The sequence below is a fragment of the Aptenodytes patagonicus genome, chromosome 20 (genome assembly GCF_965638725.1).
Source record: "Aptenodytes patagonicus chromosome 20, bAptPat1.pri.cur, whole genome shotgun sequence".
Classification (NCBI taxonomy): Eukaryota; Metazoa; Chordata; class Aves; order Sphenisciformes; family Spheniscidae; genus Aptenodytes; species Aptenodytes patagonicus.
This window is the reverse complement of record NC_134968.1, coordinates 8,943,626-8,958,094: the sequence shown is the minus strand read 5'-3', so window position 1 is coordinate 8,958,094 and position 14,469 is coordinate 8,943,626. Positions and strand designations below refer to the sequence as shown.

General features: G+C 42.5%; 1 protein-coding gene across 1 annotated transcript in view; it reads right to left on the bottom strand.

Moving 5' to 3' along the window:
- The window catches only part of LOC143169235 (von Willebrand factor A domain-containing protein 5A-like), a 121,193-nt gene that overhangs the window by 74,240 nt on the left and 32,484 nt on the right, over window positions 1–14,469 (bottom strand).

Here is a 14,469-nt window from a genome sequence, read left to right as displayed (position 1 = left end):
CTTGGTTGCAATCTATACAGGATGTGGGCAGAAAATCTCTAACTTGTCTTTCGCTTCCACTTGGCTTTTAGCCCAAAACAACGCCCCATCTTTCATTATGCTGAAGCTGCCAGTGCTGAATAATGTTTTTCAGATAAAGTTCTGAACCTCACAATGAGATCAAAGGATATTTTGAGCTATGAGGTTGAGGAGGAAAGACAGAGAGATGGAGATCTCCACTGCTGGTATCTACAAGACACCCTGATTTAAGCCACATGGTGAGGATATGCTAATCTTTACTGCAAAACTTTTTTTTATTTTTTTTTGGGGGGGGGCAATATTTTATTAGCATCAAAATAACGATTCCTTTTTTTAATTTCCACTGCCATTAAACTTGACTGGATTTTGGTTGGGGTTTTTTTACTTATTTTTAAAAGAAGAAAGAAAAGGCTTTTCAGTTGCTTGGAAATGGTTTCAAATGTCTTTTTACCCTTTTTTTTCTTTCTCATAAGTTGTATGAGAGAAGGGGAAAAAATAAAACTAAGTATTTTTTTCTTTGCATAAGACAGTTGAAAATGAAAGATGTTTTCATGTTTTAAAACAGAATGTTTTCATAAAGAAGGAAACTAAGAAAAGGCAAAAAATACGTAGAGAAATGTTGTAAATGCAGAAATGTAAAATGACATTTCACACTCCCATCTATTTTCCAAGAAAAACATAACACAGCTTTTCCCCATTCATTTCTGGTCTTGAAAGAACTTACCATGTTAATTCATTTACCATTTCTTGATGGATGAGTGTCGCTAGTGTAGAACATCATCAGACTTTCACTGTGTCATACTCAAAGACTTTTATGAAATTGTATGAGAGTTTCCCTTTTCATCTTTTATACATCCCTTGTTCTTGCATTTCCGCCTTCTCGGTAAATAACCCTGACTACACCTGAAAAGCTCTAGATTGTCTCACGATTCATGTCATTTCTCTCTTTGGAAAAAAATTAGCACCTCCCTTCATCTAGCTGCTCTTAATCATTTGCAAAATAACTCCCTTAGCACTTTTCCTAGGGGCACTTAAAATTGTGGTTGTGGGAGGATCTTAAGAGTAATGTTTATTTTTAGACAATAAGAAAGTTGTATAAGGCCAAAGAACTATCTGGAGAGTAGAATACTCAGGAGAGAAAACACATCTAACTTCCAACTTTTTGTCACTTATTTGCCACTCCAGAATGGTAAGCATCTCATATAGGTTCTGTGTCTTATCTACCAAACCTGTTCGATTGTCCCAGATGTCATAATGTGTCTAAGATTAGACGAGGAAGATTATGGAGCGGTTCATCTTGAGGGCGCTCACAAGGCATGTGTGGGACAACCAGGGGATCAGGCCCAGCCAGCATGGGCTCATGAGAGGCAGGTCCTGCTTGACCAACCTGATCTCCTTCTATGAGCAGGTGACCCGCCTAGTGGACGAGGGAAAGGCTGTGGATGTGGTCTACTTGGACTTCAGTAAGGCCTTTGACACCGTCTCCCACAGCATTCTCCTAGAGAAGCTGGCGGCTCACGGCTTAGACAGGTGTACTCTGCGCTGGGTCAAAAACTGGCTGGACGGCCGGGCCCACAGAGTTGTGGTGAATGGAGTTCAATCCAGTTGGTGGCCGGTCACGAGCGGTGTTCCCCAGGGCTCAGTACTGGGGCCGGTCTTGTTCAAAATCTTTATCGATGATCTGGATGAGGGGATTGAGTGCACCCTCAGTCAGTTTGCAGACGACACCAAGTTGGGCGGGAGCGTTGACCTGCTCGAGGGTAGGAAGGCTCTGCAGAGGGACCTGGACAGGCTGGATCGATGGGCCGAGGCCAACTGTATGAGATTCAACAAGGGCAAGTGCCGGGTCCTGCACTTGGGCCACAACAACCCCATGCAGCGCTACAGGCTTGGGGAAGAGTGGCTGGAAAAGCTGCCTGTCGGAAAAGGACCTGGGGGTGTTGGTCGACAGCCGGCTGAACATGAGCCGTCACTGTGCCCAGGGCCTTTTGCCCCTACCTCAGCCACACTGTTACCTGAGCCTGACCCATATGAGGTAAGAGATGCCACCCCAGTGGCCCTCTTGTACCCTATGATTAAAACTGCCACAGTACAACCTCCAGCCCCTGCCAGAGCCACAGGATGCACCCCCCACCCCTGCCTCAGGTTACTACGACCACTGTGTCATACAGTGCAGAAGAAGCTAAGAACTGAGGATTGGTTAGGATGGCTGGCACGGTCCTGCTGTAGCCATTATTCTTGATCAGAATGAGGCCAGTCAAATATTATTGGGAAGAGGGATATTACTTCAGAAACCTAGGGCAGGGACTGGACAGAACACCTTTTCTCTATTATCTTCAATAATGCATGATTTTAGGCAACTGCAAGGATCACGAGGTTATAACCTTCCCCCTCCCTAGAATACTCCCAACAGTCTAGCTAAGGGGATACTGACGGTGGCTGCCCAGGATGTCCTTAATGAGCAAGGTGTTATACGCCCGAATATGATGTCCATGATAGCAACAGCAGGAGGGAAGTCAAAACTATTGCAAAATGCAGCACCTGGGTGACCAAAAAGCCTGGCCTTAATGTTACACAGTGAAACACATGACTGGAGCACCATGATGGCTCAAAGGCTGCAGAACTGGACAGCCTTTCTGGGAACCCCTGAGAAGGTGGTATATCAAAAGGAAGGGCAGGTAAGGATGGTCCAAATGTCAAAGGGAGGTCAGAATAATAAGAATGGGGACAAAATATTCTAAGACCCCTGTTAAAAGGAATCAGTCTCACACAAAAAGACACCCTGACAGACAGGAGTGAGATCCAGAACAGAGATATTTATGGGCCTCCCCCCAAGGAATACCGTTTATGACAGGACAGTTAGAGAGATTCCTTATACCCACTGTACAGAAACTATAGGATAACTGTGAGAGGGATTGCACCTGCAGCCTGAATGTTGGGAAGGTGCTAGAGGAAATTTCTGCATCTGCTGCTCCACCCCCAGCTTTGGGAAAGTAATGGAGGAACTCCCAACTTCCAGTCCAGGGAGTTTCAGCCTGAAGTGGCTGAAATTTTTGGAACTAATATTAGTAAAAGTCCTCGTATACCTTTGGTGGTAAATGATAAATATTCTGTCCGCTTTCACATGGACACAGGAACCTCATTAACGGTTGATCATTAAAGCTAGGGACACCCCTGGGTTGATCCAGATAACTCAAGAAAGGATTTATATAACATGGATCACTGGGAAAGGCAAAAGCTCCCAGTAGCTATGATAAAGTTGACCCTGCCAAACGGAAGAATGCCGAGACCCATAGTGATGGTAAGGACCTTAAATACATTAGGTATGGATATATTAAAATGCATTAGTACTGCATTAGGCATTGGGTGCCAAACCCTCGGATTCAAAACTCCACAGTCTCTATAGATAAAGTACCAGCTGAGGGTTCTACTGTCTATTACAGGCCACACCTGAATTACCCAAAAGTGCCTTGATTCATGTACGACAATATTGTATTAGCCCTAAAGACACACTAGGCGTAACTACTCTTGTTCAGGATTTAGAACGACGGAGTATTATTCAGAAAGCTCATCCCCCATATGATTCTCCTGTGTGGCCTGTTTGTAAACCTAATGGCACCCAGCATTTGATGGTAAACTGAATAAAAATAATGGACCCCTACACACTGCCATCTCATCTATCACATATCTTGTTTTTACTGTAGAGCAAACGTCCCATCCTTGGATGGCTGCCGTGGATCTAAAAGATATGATTTTCATGTTCCCCTTAAAACCTGAGGGTCAAGAGAGATTCACTTGGCATGGAATTCAGTACACTTTTACCCAATTACCTCAAGGATTCAGACATAGCCCTGCATTATCAAATCAGGATTTAGCAGATGACGTTTTAATAGAAGGGGATTCCTCCCATAAGGTCCAAAGAATGCATTATCGCATCATCATCCATCTGGGAGGTAAGGGGATTACCATTCCTGACGGGTAAATGACAGGGACCTAGCCAAATGGCTCTATTTTTAGGCATAACTTGCCATCGTGAGCCTTTCTCTAACATCTTGCTAAGTTTCTGCAAATAAACGGTAAAATAAAATGTCCCAGCAAGAACATACTGGGATATCTAAGCCTCTGGAAAAGCCATGGGTGTTCCCGAGATATGTTCCTCAATTTCACTTGGAAAGCACATCCGTAGAAAGCAATATATTGCCGATTTTGAGAGGAAAAAGAGGCAAGAAACCCCATCTGATTGAGCATTAGAAGAATGAATGTTTTAGTCTAGAAGACTGTGGCCATAGAAAGGAAGAGGAGGGAATATCATACCTGCACCAGTCTTTTTATACATGGAGAGATAAAGAAAATGGTCATGAATTCCTTTATCTGTTCTCTGATGGAATGATCCAATAAAACTGAGTTCTCAATGTAAGAGAGAGAACGGAAATCCTTCCAGTTGGAGGAATTGTGCAGCGTGGTGACGAAGGAAGGAGAAAAGGGGTTGTCAAAGAATAATGAGGAATCTACTTCAGAAAGTTCTAAATGAGCAGCCAAATGACTGCCTTGCAGGGATCGTCATACCTGGCCCTTCACGAAGGCAGGAGATGGGACTAAAGAATGGATGGACCGCGCAGGATTCTGTGGTTGACTGAAGTGTAAATGTGCAGCATCTCCAAGCCGTTAGCTGATCTTAAAAGCATAAGGCTAAGTCTAGGATAAAAATCATAAGAAGTATTTACTCTGGCATTTCCTGGTCTCACTTTCAGCATTCAGAAATTATTTCTCTGTATTTGAGATTGTTACAGTCATAGAAATGTTGGCTGGAAAGAACTCCAGGGATCTGAACCTGGTATCTAAACAATGAGATGAACCTTGCCTGCAGGTGTTCTTTTATGGGCAGTGGAGAGGAATAGATAGATCCAGAGTGAGTTGCGCCTCCTCCTGAAGTCAGTATATAACATATCTGTGCTGTCTAGAGAAGAAACTTATTGTGAATATTTTAAACGTTAAGCAAATAAATTTAGCGTCCACCTGCCATAGCTTATCTTAGCAAAATAAATCTGAGGTCTTGCCTTTCTCTGTGGAGACTGACAGCAATCTTCAAAGGGAAAAGGGGGGAAAAATGATCATGTTTTGAATATCTGTACAGTGTCTACCTAATTGTACCAAGCTAACAGTGCAACCATTGTGGTTGGAAACACCCTCCAGAGTGTGCAGATGAAAAAACCCTGCATTTAAAACACCTCCCTGGCAATGCAGAAGAAAGCAGTTGTTTCTCATTTATTTTATTGATGCTTGCACAAGGGTTGAGGTTCTTCTGGCTAAATGTTAAGGGTGCGTGTCAAGTGTACGGTGTCCTTGTAAGAACCCTAAGGTATCCGAGCCATTCACGTGGGGCTGACACACACCATAGATGAAATGCACTCCTCTCTGTCACTGCAGCTGGAAGCCTGTTGTTCCAAGAGCACTGCAGTGGCAGAATGGTTACTCTCAGGTGGAACTGGAATTAGCTCTGATTAATTGCACCAAAAATGCCTAAATCTCTCCATTGACTAGGAGCAGAGTCTTTCCAGCTCTTGTGCAGACATCTGCTTGGAGGATACATGAAATGAGGGAGGAGTCCTGGCTCAACAAGCCATGGCAGGGTAATGTTGTGAGGGCATTGGGGTTAGGATTCATTTGCCCCATTCTCCTCTGGCCATTCACAGTTCTCTGTTTTGCAGCCACTTGCTTTGCAGCTAATTCATAAAAATGGGCACCCACCAGAGGGCTGCTGTCTTTTATGAATAAAATGGTAGCAACTCAACTCAGTGTCACGATGTTGCTCTTCATCAACAAAAGACAAACTGAGACTAGGCAGGAGCTTTGTATTAATTGATACGTGGTCACTTCTCTGTTTGTTTGGGTTTTTTTGTAATTTCCAGATGAGTTTCCTTATGTCTTCTGCAATAAGTCTGTAATTGTTGTCTCTTAAACACGCAATTTAAGACCAATAGTACCTCAATGTATCATCATTTATGTTTCGGTGTTAGCCATATCCTTGTTCTTCTCTACCGGTCCTTGAGTAGTCTCAGTGAGGTATCTTTTTCAAGTATAAGGTCCACCCGGTACCTCTGTGCAACATGGTTCTCTGATACAATTACACCAGCTTGCTTGGGACTGGTAGGTTAATATGTGTTTAAAGGAGGGAGATAAGCACCTTATCACTTGCTTGGCACCCTGCGTGAGAGAATTGGGGTGATCTTCTTAAGAAGGTTTCTTCCTCTTCCGGGTAGACCTGGAGAAATCCTGGGGTCACTCAGCCCCCACACCGGTGTCTCACTGAATCACTGAAAGGCAGGCAGGTTGAACATGATATTCTCTGGTTTTGAACATGATATTCTCCGGTTATAATTCTCGTTGGCCAGAGATTTTGCTTCAGGCACTGTCCATTCCATGGCCTGGTAGAAGCAGGGCTTCTCTTCCTGACCAGTTGTCCCAACTGGTACAAACTGGCATAAGGTCCAAGGTCCACGTTACAGTGGTACAAATGGTTTGTGTTATTCAGTAGAACCTAGTTTTGTGAAATAGAGAACTGGACGCGTGACCTTTTTTTACAACTGACGGCAAGGTCTCGTTCAGTAATAATGTTTTGGAAATGTTCAGAGTGATTTTTGCGGAGAATTTCTTCTTGCGAGGTGCAAGATACTTTGCTGAAGAAACTCATGTGGTCAGGAAAAAAAGCCACCCCAAAGACTGAAGTACACACTTGCTCTTCTGTTGAATCATTACTATTCCGATGTGAAAGAATTAGCAGCAATAAATTCCTTAAAAGGTAAGATATACATCTCTGTTCATCAGCTCTCTGTTAATAGTCTGGTATGCATATACACATTAATGAGGAAAATCTGTTTAATATGTGGTATAATGGAAAAAGCAATGCTATATAACTGTTTAATTTCTTTCCTTCCAGCTCAACAGGGACAGTTCCAAGGGAATCTCATTAGCTAATTCAGCCATCATTCTTTGAAATCCATGCAATTAATTAAGGGCATCCAGGGCACTCTGTTGAGGTGACATAAATATTATTTCCCACATCCTAGAATGTGGACAAAAGCTTCCGGTCAGGAGAGGTAATACCACGTATTTGTGTTCTTAGATGGCTCTAAGATAGTCTCCCACCTCCTACCGGAAAATTATCTGTGTTGTCCATATGACCTATTTCTTACCATTGCAGATTCTGGAAATAGTGAAAAACTTTGAAAACCAACATCAATCTGAGAAAGAGGGTGGTTTTCATCACAACACTTAAAGTTCATATCACAACATTTAACGCTTGGCCAATTTTGACAGAATAGTAAAGATGAAATATATAGACTTCATGTTAGGGAGAATTTTTAGTACACAGAAATAAGGCACAAACTCACATAACCATTGACTTTGTCATCTAATTGCCCTTCCCATATATCCATTTTGGTTACTTTTTCACTAAGTGCCTGATCCCAAGAAAATTATTTTGTTCACATAGAATCATTGAGATATTTATGTTCCTTACATAATCAAAGGAGGAAAACAAGCATGTTTTTTATTTAAGATCTGCCAAAGGAAAACTCACTTTATCTGAATTATGCATCTGTTGTTCTCCACTTATTATAGTTACTGACCTTGCTGAACACTGTGCTGGGCACTCAGGGCTCAGTTTGCATAGGCGTTTTCTGAGACTGTGGGCATAAAACAGGAGACACCGGCATAACTGTCTAGTGCTTTAGACACTACTGGAACTGGAAAGCATTAACCTGTGTCCGAAGCTCATCTCTAATGGTGGAAGGAGGAATTAGGTGGATGTTGTTTTACACTGGTGCCATCCCAGCCGTTGTCTGTGATCAATAAACTAGGATATATACCGGTTGGCAAAGTATTCCATCTTTGCTATTAAGGAGGGCCCATACTTGCAGTTCAGAAAACGAGTCATGATACCAGGAAAAAAAAGAATATTGAAGCATGGCCATACTGGGACTAAACCTCTATCAGATAGCAGTAGCAGTGGCCTTCTAAATTCTGATTGAGACGTTAGGAACTGGGCAGGCGCATAATGAACGTTGCACTTAGCATTCAGCACTTACAGGGAACTAGAATATTGCCATTTGTTTTATACACACAAGCACACACCCATAAGACTACTCTTTATCTGTTTCTTGAGGTTAGGTTGTTAACAGCTGGGTGTTAGGCCAAAGGGATATTCAGCCTGTATCAGGAAGCTTCCATTCTCCCCTCGGGAAGCAGAATGCTGGAAACTTGAAACAGCTTTTTCATATATGTTATCAAATCAGACTGAGTCAAGTAAGAAGTAACTGCCAATGGTAGTGTAACTGTTTAGGCTAATGATGGTCATCTGATTGCCTTTGGATATACACAATATTTATAAATCCTTTTGGCATCAAACATTTCATATTCATATGCTAGCATATGGAAATTGCGGCAATATTGGCAATATTGACAAGGTGGAGCAGGCAAAGCCCTCAGGCTGCGAATCATTAATCCTAGGTGATGACTAGTATGATGCAATATGATAATTACTCAGTCCTTCTTTTAAACAGTTTTGGTTGTTTTTTTTTTTACTTTGGAAGAGGGTAGTAGGAAAATAAATTCAGCTCCTCTGCAGTTTGAAAGTTACTCTGAGCTAAGACATTGGTATGCATTCCCTTTTCACCAGGTCTCCCGGAAGCAAAGACAGATATCTCAATGGCTACCAAGGTGTGCTCTTCCTCCCCTGTGTTTCCCCTCTATCTCTTAATTCCTCTTCTGGCTGCTTCATTGTCCACATTCTATGACCCTTGTGTCATGACTGTCTTATAAAATGGATGTTCTATGTGCTTCATACTAATACTACTCTGCAAAGTATTTGCAAGGACTAACTTCAATTTGTTGAGACTTCCTCTCTAGATGATAGCTAAAGAGGATCCTCCAGGAGATGAATCAGAACAAGGGTAGGATTCATCTCACCTGACTTCAAACATCTGCATTACAGATTTCTATATATGAGCTAGTCGCGAATGCATTTCATAGTGGAGTTAAACAGGCACCTCTGGGGTGTCTGAAATATGGTATAGGAGTCGTATTCTAGAAGCACTTCTTGCTCTCCACTGATGTTTAAGGATGTTCAGGGGACTGCAGATTTCAGGCTGAAGTTCAAGGTTAAGTGAGGTGAATGCTGCCACAGGCATATACCTGATCTATAATACAAACCTAGGAAAGTTGTATTCCTTAGGCTACTGTGAACAATAGATCAAGTCAGACATTTGTTTTTAACTGAAAAATACACCATTGGCTCAAGGAAATCAACTGGTGAAGTTCACTGAATTTGAAGAAAAAATATTTCAGATTTGCGGTTACTAATTGTGAAAAACTGCTAGCAAGCAAAACAACGTTTCCTTTTAGAAAATGGACTGTTTTGTTCAGTCAGGAGTTTGAGGACTTTTTAGTCTGGAAGAACTGAAATTTTTGTTTGTGTTCCTTCCTCTTCACTTTGTTTATTAGGTTCATAAATGCTGCCTCTTTCATCCTGTATTTGAAGTGTAACACAAAAATGAGTTCCCTGATCTTCTTTACGATGCTGTTGGGCATTGACTCAGAGTGAACACCGGCTAGTCTGTAGAAAGCTGCGTTGTCTGTATGGATCCTATATGTTGATTTTCTTGCAGTGAGAAATAGTCTTACCGTGAATGTGTTTCACTTTCTATGGCAGGATGGCAGTGAAGTCCGTCTGTCTCCCGATCTCTCAGAAGGTGAGATAAAAGCCACTCAGAAGAGAAGAGAAAAAGTACTGATGTGTCTGAAAAAACTTGGGATTCATTGTGACCAGGTAAGCACTGACAGTCCTATTAAGGAAAGAAGGCTAACACTCCAGTGATGTGAATGGCACACAGAGCGCCATCTGAAGTGAGGTCCAGTCCCTAAGAAGCATCATCTGTCATCACAAGTTCTCCAGAGCAGACTTTCTGTCCACTGCTGGGAAAAGGATTCCGGCTGGGAATTTCCAAGGAGAAAAAAGGGAGTGGGACACTGAATTTTCAGTGGAATTTCCAGCAACAATTCCTATATTTATCAGCTAATTAATTAATTCATCGACTTGCCCTTGCATATATTTATATTTTTATAAATCTATATGTAAGTGTGTATATGAATATATATGCACCATTTGGAAGACACGCACAGTTAACCGCCTGAATGTGTTTGTATCCTAATAAGCGTGCACACACACACCTCTCTAATCTCTCTGTGCGTTCTTGTGCACACATTCATTTCTACCTTTGAACCCTTTCATCCTCAGATGCACACCATCACATACACGATACAGGAACACTGGCCCCTATGCTTTTTCATATGCCGTGACCACAGGCATACAATACAACTCTGCACACATCTTTCTTTGACTCCATGCTCATTTTACCCTCATGGCATGCATGGTGGGTTGACACTGGCCAACAGCCAAACACCCACAGAGCTGCTCGCTCACTCCCCTCTCCCACGGGACAGGGGGAAAATACTGTTCAGCAACAGTCAAAACATTGGTGTGCTATCAATACCTTTTTAGCCACAAATCCAAAGCACAGCACCGTATGGGCTGCTGTGAAGAAAGTCGACTCTGTTCCAGCCAGATCCAGTACAACCTGTTTCTTGAGAAATTTCTGTGGCTGGCTGTAATAGTTCTACCTTGCTTTTTTTGGGAAAAAATAAAGCTCTTGGTGACAAAAAGGGAATAGAGGTGACAACTAGAGAAACACAATGAGTACTGCTCAAGATTTATTTATATTTTGAAGCTACAGCACAGAAACACAGCCACAACAAATTTCGGTACCAGGAAGACAAGTGATAGCACAATACAAAAGAGAACCCATTCTGTGACTGTGATGTAAAAGAAAAAGAGAAATAGGGGAAAAGAGGCATATTGTGGAATGTGTCCTAAAGCGAGGAAGCAGGTCAAGTGAGAATTGCAATAGCCTTTATCCCTGTCTGTTTGTTAAGCCTTTGCTCTAAAAGAAATATGTTTTCTGTCTTCCACTCTGCAGAATAATGTGCCTAATATTGTTGTTCTGGGATCAGGCGGAGGCCTGTGTGCCATGATAGCCTTGCTAGGAACCTTGGTGGAGCTGAAGAATCAGAATTTCTTGGATGCTGTCATGTATCTGTGTGGCGTGTCAGGATCCACTTGGTAGGTGCCTGTTGTCTGGTGTGATTGCAAATGTTTTTCCTGCTCCATAGATTCAATGGCAATCCGACACTTTCATCACTGTTCAGAACTCCCTGTTGGGCTCACAACGGATGAACCCAGCGGTAGGTGAGACACTTGCCTGTGCAATGGTGGGAGGCACAGGGAATATTTGTGACATTAACTACAGTTCAGCAAGACTGACCTTTCACCCCCAGAGAGGAAGAAATTAGCGCCTCTCAATGGTGATTCAAATAAAGAGCTCACTTGGCCATTTGGTCTTACCTCCTGAGGCAGGCAATTCCCCCTGTTTACAGGCCGTGGGGAGCAGAAAAGGGGTAAGCAGCCAGGAAAGCGTTGAAAACTTCTAGGTAGCATACTACCCAGAACACCAAGGCTTGTTTAAATAGAGGCTGTGGTATATTTAAGAGGTGCCCATGCCACTAAGCTACATCTCTCAAGTGTATGGGAGCGAGCCAGGTGCCTAAATGTAAATACCTCGTGCCATTTCAGGTACTTACTTTGCCGGCCCCCTAGCAGTTTGGAAGACCACCGGGTCTCCTGCACGTACTGCATCAAATCTGCCAAATCTGTGGTGATGTCACTCATCCTTGTGGCAGGTTAAATGCATTATGTATGTATGGTTATGGTCTTGAATGTTGATACTTCATCTACTTTTTTAGGCTTACCTTATGTGCAAAGAAAAGAAATGACGTTCAGGAACATGAGCCATTTCACCTTAGGGCCCACGTGCAGCATGTCAATGACATGCCAGGATTGGTCGTTACACTGAAGTGACTGTGAAGGGAGTCTAGCTTACAGGTCACATACAGACACCTGCCCTGTAAGGATAGAACTCTGTCTAAATTTAGACGTCTCAGTACATGTATCTGTATGTGACGTACACACCTCTCCTTCCATTTTACTGAAGGGGATAGGTTTATGTTCTCTAAAGACAGACTTCCAGTGACAGTTCAGATGCCCTAGCAGGAAATCCCGTCGGTTTTCAGCAGCTGGTTCAAGAGGACACAGGTCTTTCACAGATCTTGTGTTATTGTCTGCCACATGAGGGTGGAAGTCTTGGACATTTCAGTCCACCTCAACTGTCACTGTCTATGGTTAGGTACCATGTCTGCAGTAATCCAGAACATCTCCTTCCTTGCACAGAGTCAAGACACATGCTGCTCTAGATGAAGAAGGTAATGCTGTACACCTTAATTTATACCTGAATTAAGCTGTGGAGTTGGTCTTGGAATAGACTGAGCCTTTACAACTCTGCAGGTAGATAGCATGAGCTGAGAACTGTAAGTTTAGTAGGAGATGATGTCACTCAGTAAGTGTACCAGATTTATTGGTCCTAATAACAGACAAAAAAAGGTCACAAGCCTCTAGAGCAAAATGATGACACAATGTGAAACATTCTACGTGTTTACGTTTGTTCTGAGCTCTTTGATAGATTATTTGTGTCTTGGCAGATTTCGCATCTTTCCCACTAATGCTAGCTGCAAAACCTGTATTCCTGCAGCAATTTACCCTTAATATATGGCACGTACCCAGCTGAAATCCAGCTTCAGCTCATCTAACTAATTAAATGATGTTATCAGTATGCAGCTGGGATGTAAGTGGTCAAGGAATAATGACACCTTTCTATGATGTAAAGTGCCTTGCTTCTGTAGAAGCCTGGGACTTCTTCCTCCTCCCATACATTTTTAAAGACACTCCTGTATCTGCATGCAGATTCAAACAAAAAAAGCAAAGTCCCATTCACTTTCCCCTATGCTAGAGATAGGACTTGCCTTTCTCTTTAAAAGGTGCACGTCCCTCTTGTATGGAGATGGGAAATGGTCAGAAAATCTGATGTCCTTGGAAAAGGAACTGTGCAAAAACCTCAGTAATTTCTCCTGGAATACTATGAAAGCAGTAGAATCCCTACAGGAGTCATCAAAAGATGAACTTTACTCACTCACTGACTTCTGGGCCTCCTGTCTTGTACACAAAATACTGCAGCAGGTAAGAAGCTCACTGCAAACACCTTGGGAGTGTTTTGAAGATCTCAGAGTAATTGCAACTACATTTGACCTCGGTGGGTGTTTTTTTGAGGAGCTGTATAAATTGAAACAATATTTTAGAGCATGACATCTTATCTCTAGATATGGAAAGGTAGAAGCCGTTAATCCAACTCCTTGGTTAATCCAGTCTCCTAAGTGGGGCTGTCCTCAGTGTTGTAGCAGAGGGGAGGGGCATTTTATGTTCCTTCCGAAGTCCATACTTACCTTCTAGTTTGATGAGAATGAGCTGGCTGACCACAAGGAGGCCTCAGAGACTGGAATAAACCCTTACCCGATTTATGCAGCAGTGGATAAGGAAAAACTGAGTGAGGAAGGTGGAAACTTTCCAGGTAAAATATGGGCTCCTATGTGTTAAATACCATGCATCAGGTTCCTTGGCAGGCATTAACTGTGCTGACATCCAATTGCAGTTTGTCAGCCTATGTCTTTGTTTATAGACAATGGAGAAAAACAGGCACTTCCAGGGGCCAAATCACATTTGGTAGAAGTGCCTTTCATGATAGGATAAGGTGAGGCATCCCTAGAATAGAATGGGCTAAACAGATTAAATATAATGTCAATAAAATAGATCGTCAAAATGTAGAAGCCTGAATACAGGCATTTAGTGCCATCATAGATCTCCCTGGCCTCCATCTGAGTGTTCAGCAGGGTGCAGATCTCTTGTAAATGCTCTATCACATCTGTCAGCCCTATGTGGAGTTCCAAAATAATCCAGTGCTTCTGAAACTGAACTAGGCAACTATATCCTTTTTCAGTAGTTAGGGAGATGGCCTTCACATGGAGAAGTTTACTTTCAAACAATTACTTTTACCCTGTCCCATTAAACTGACTTTTCCCTCACTACAGTTTAAAACTCTGACTGTCCCTCCTATCCCTACTTGCACAGAGGACAGATCGTCTCCTTCCACTTACCGACGGTAGGCTTTGATTTAAGGTGATGGGACTTGATTTATAAAGCACAAGCTGGCCTGGAATTGTGATAATCCTGGAAGGTCTGAGTGAGAACTGGAAACTTCATTCTGGAAAGGAAGTGTGATCAAGGAAGGGATTATGAAATGAAGAGTAGGTGGCTTTGCAGTTTGGGCAGGTGGGTGCGGGATAATAGTCACAACCAACAAAAAGTTTCACCATTGCTATCAAATTTTATTTTCCATACCTGTTAAAATAATTGATCCCTCTCTGGAGCAAATAGACTTGATTCAGTTGTCC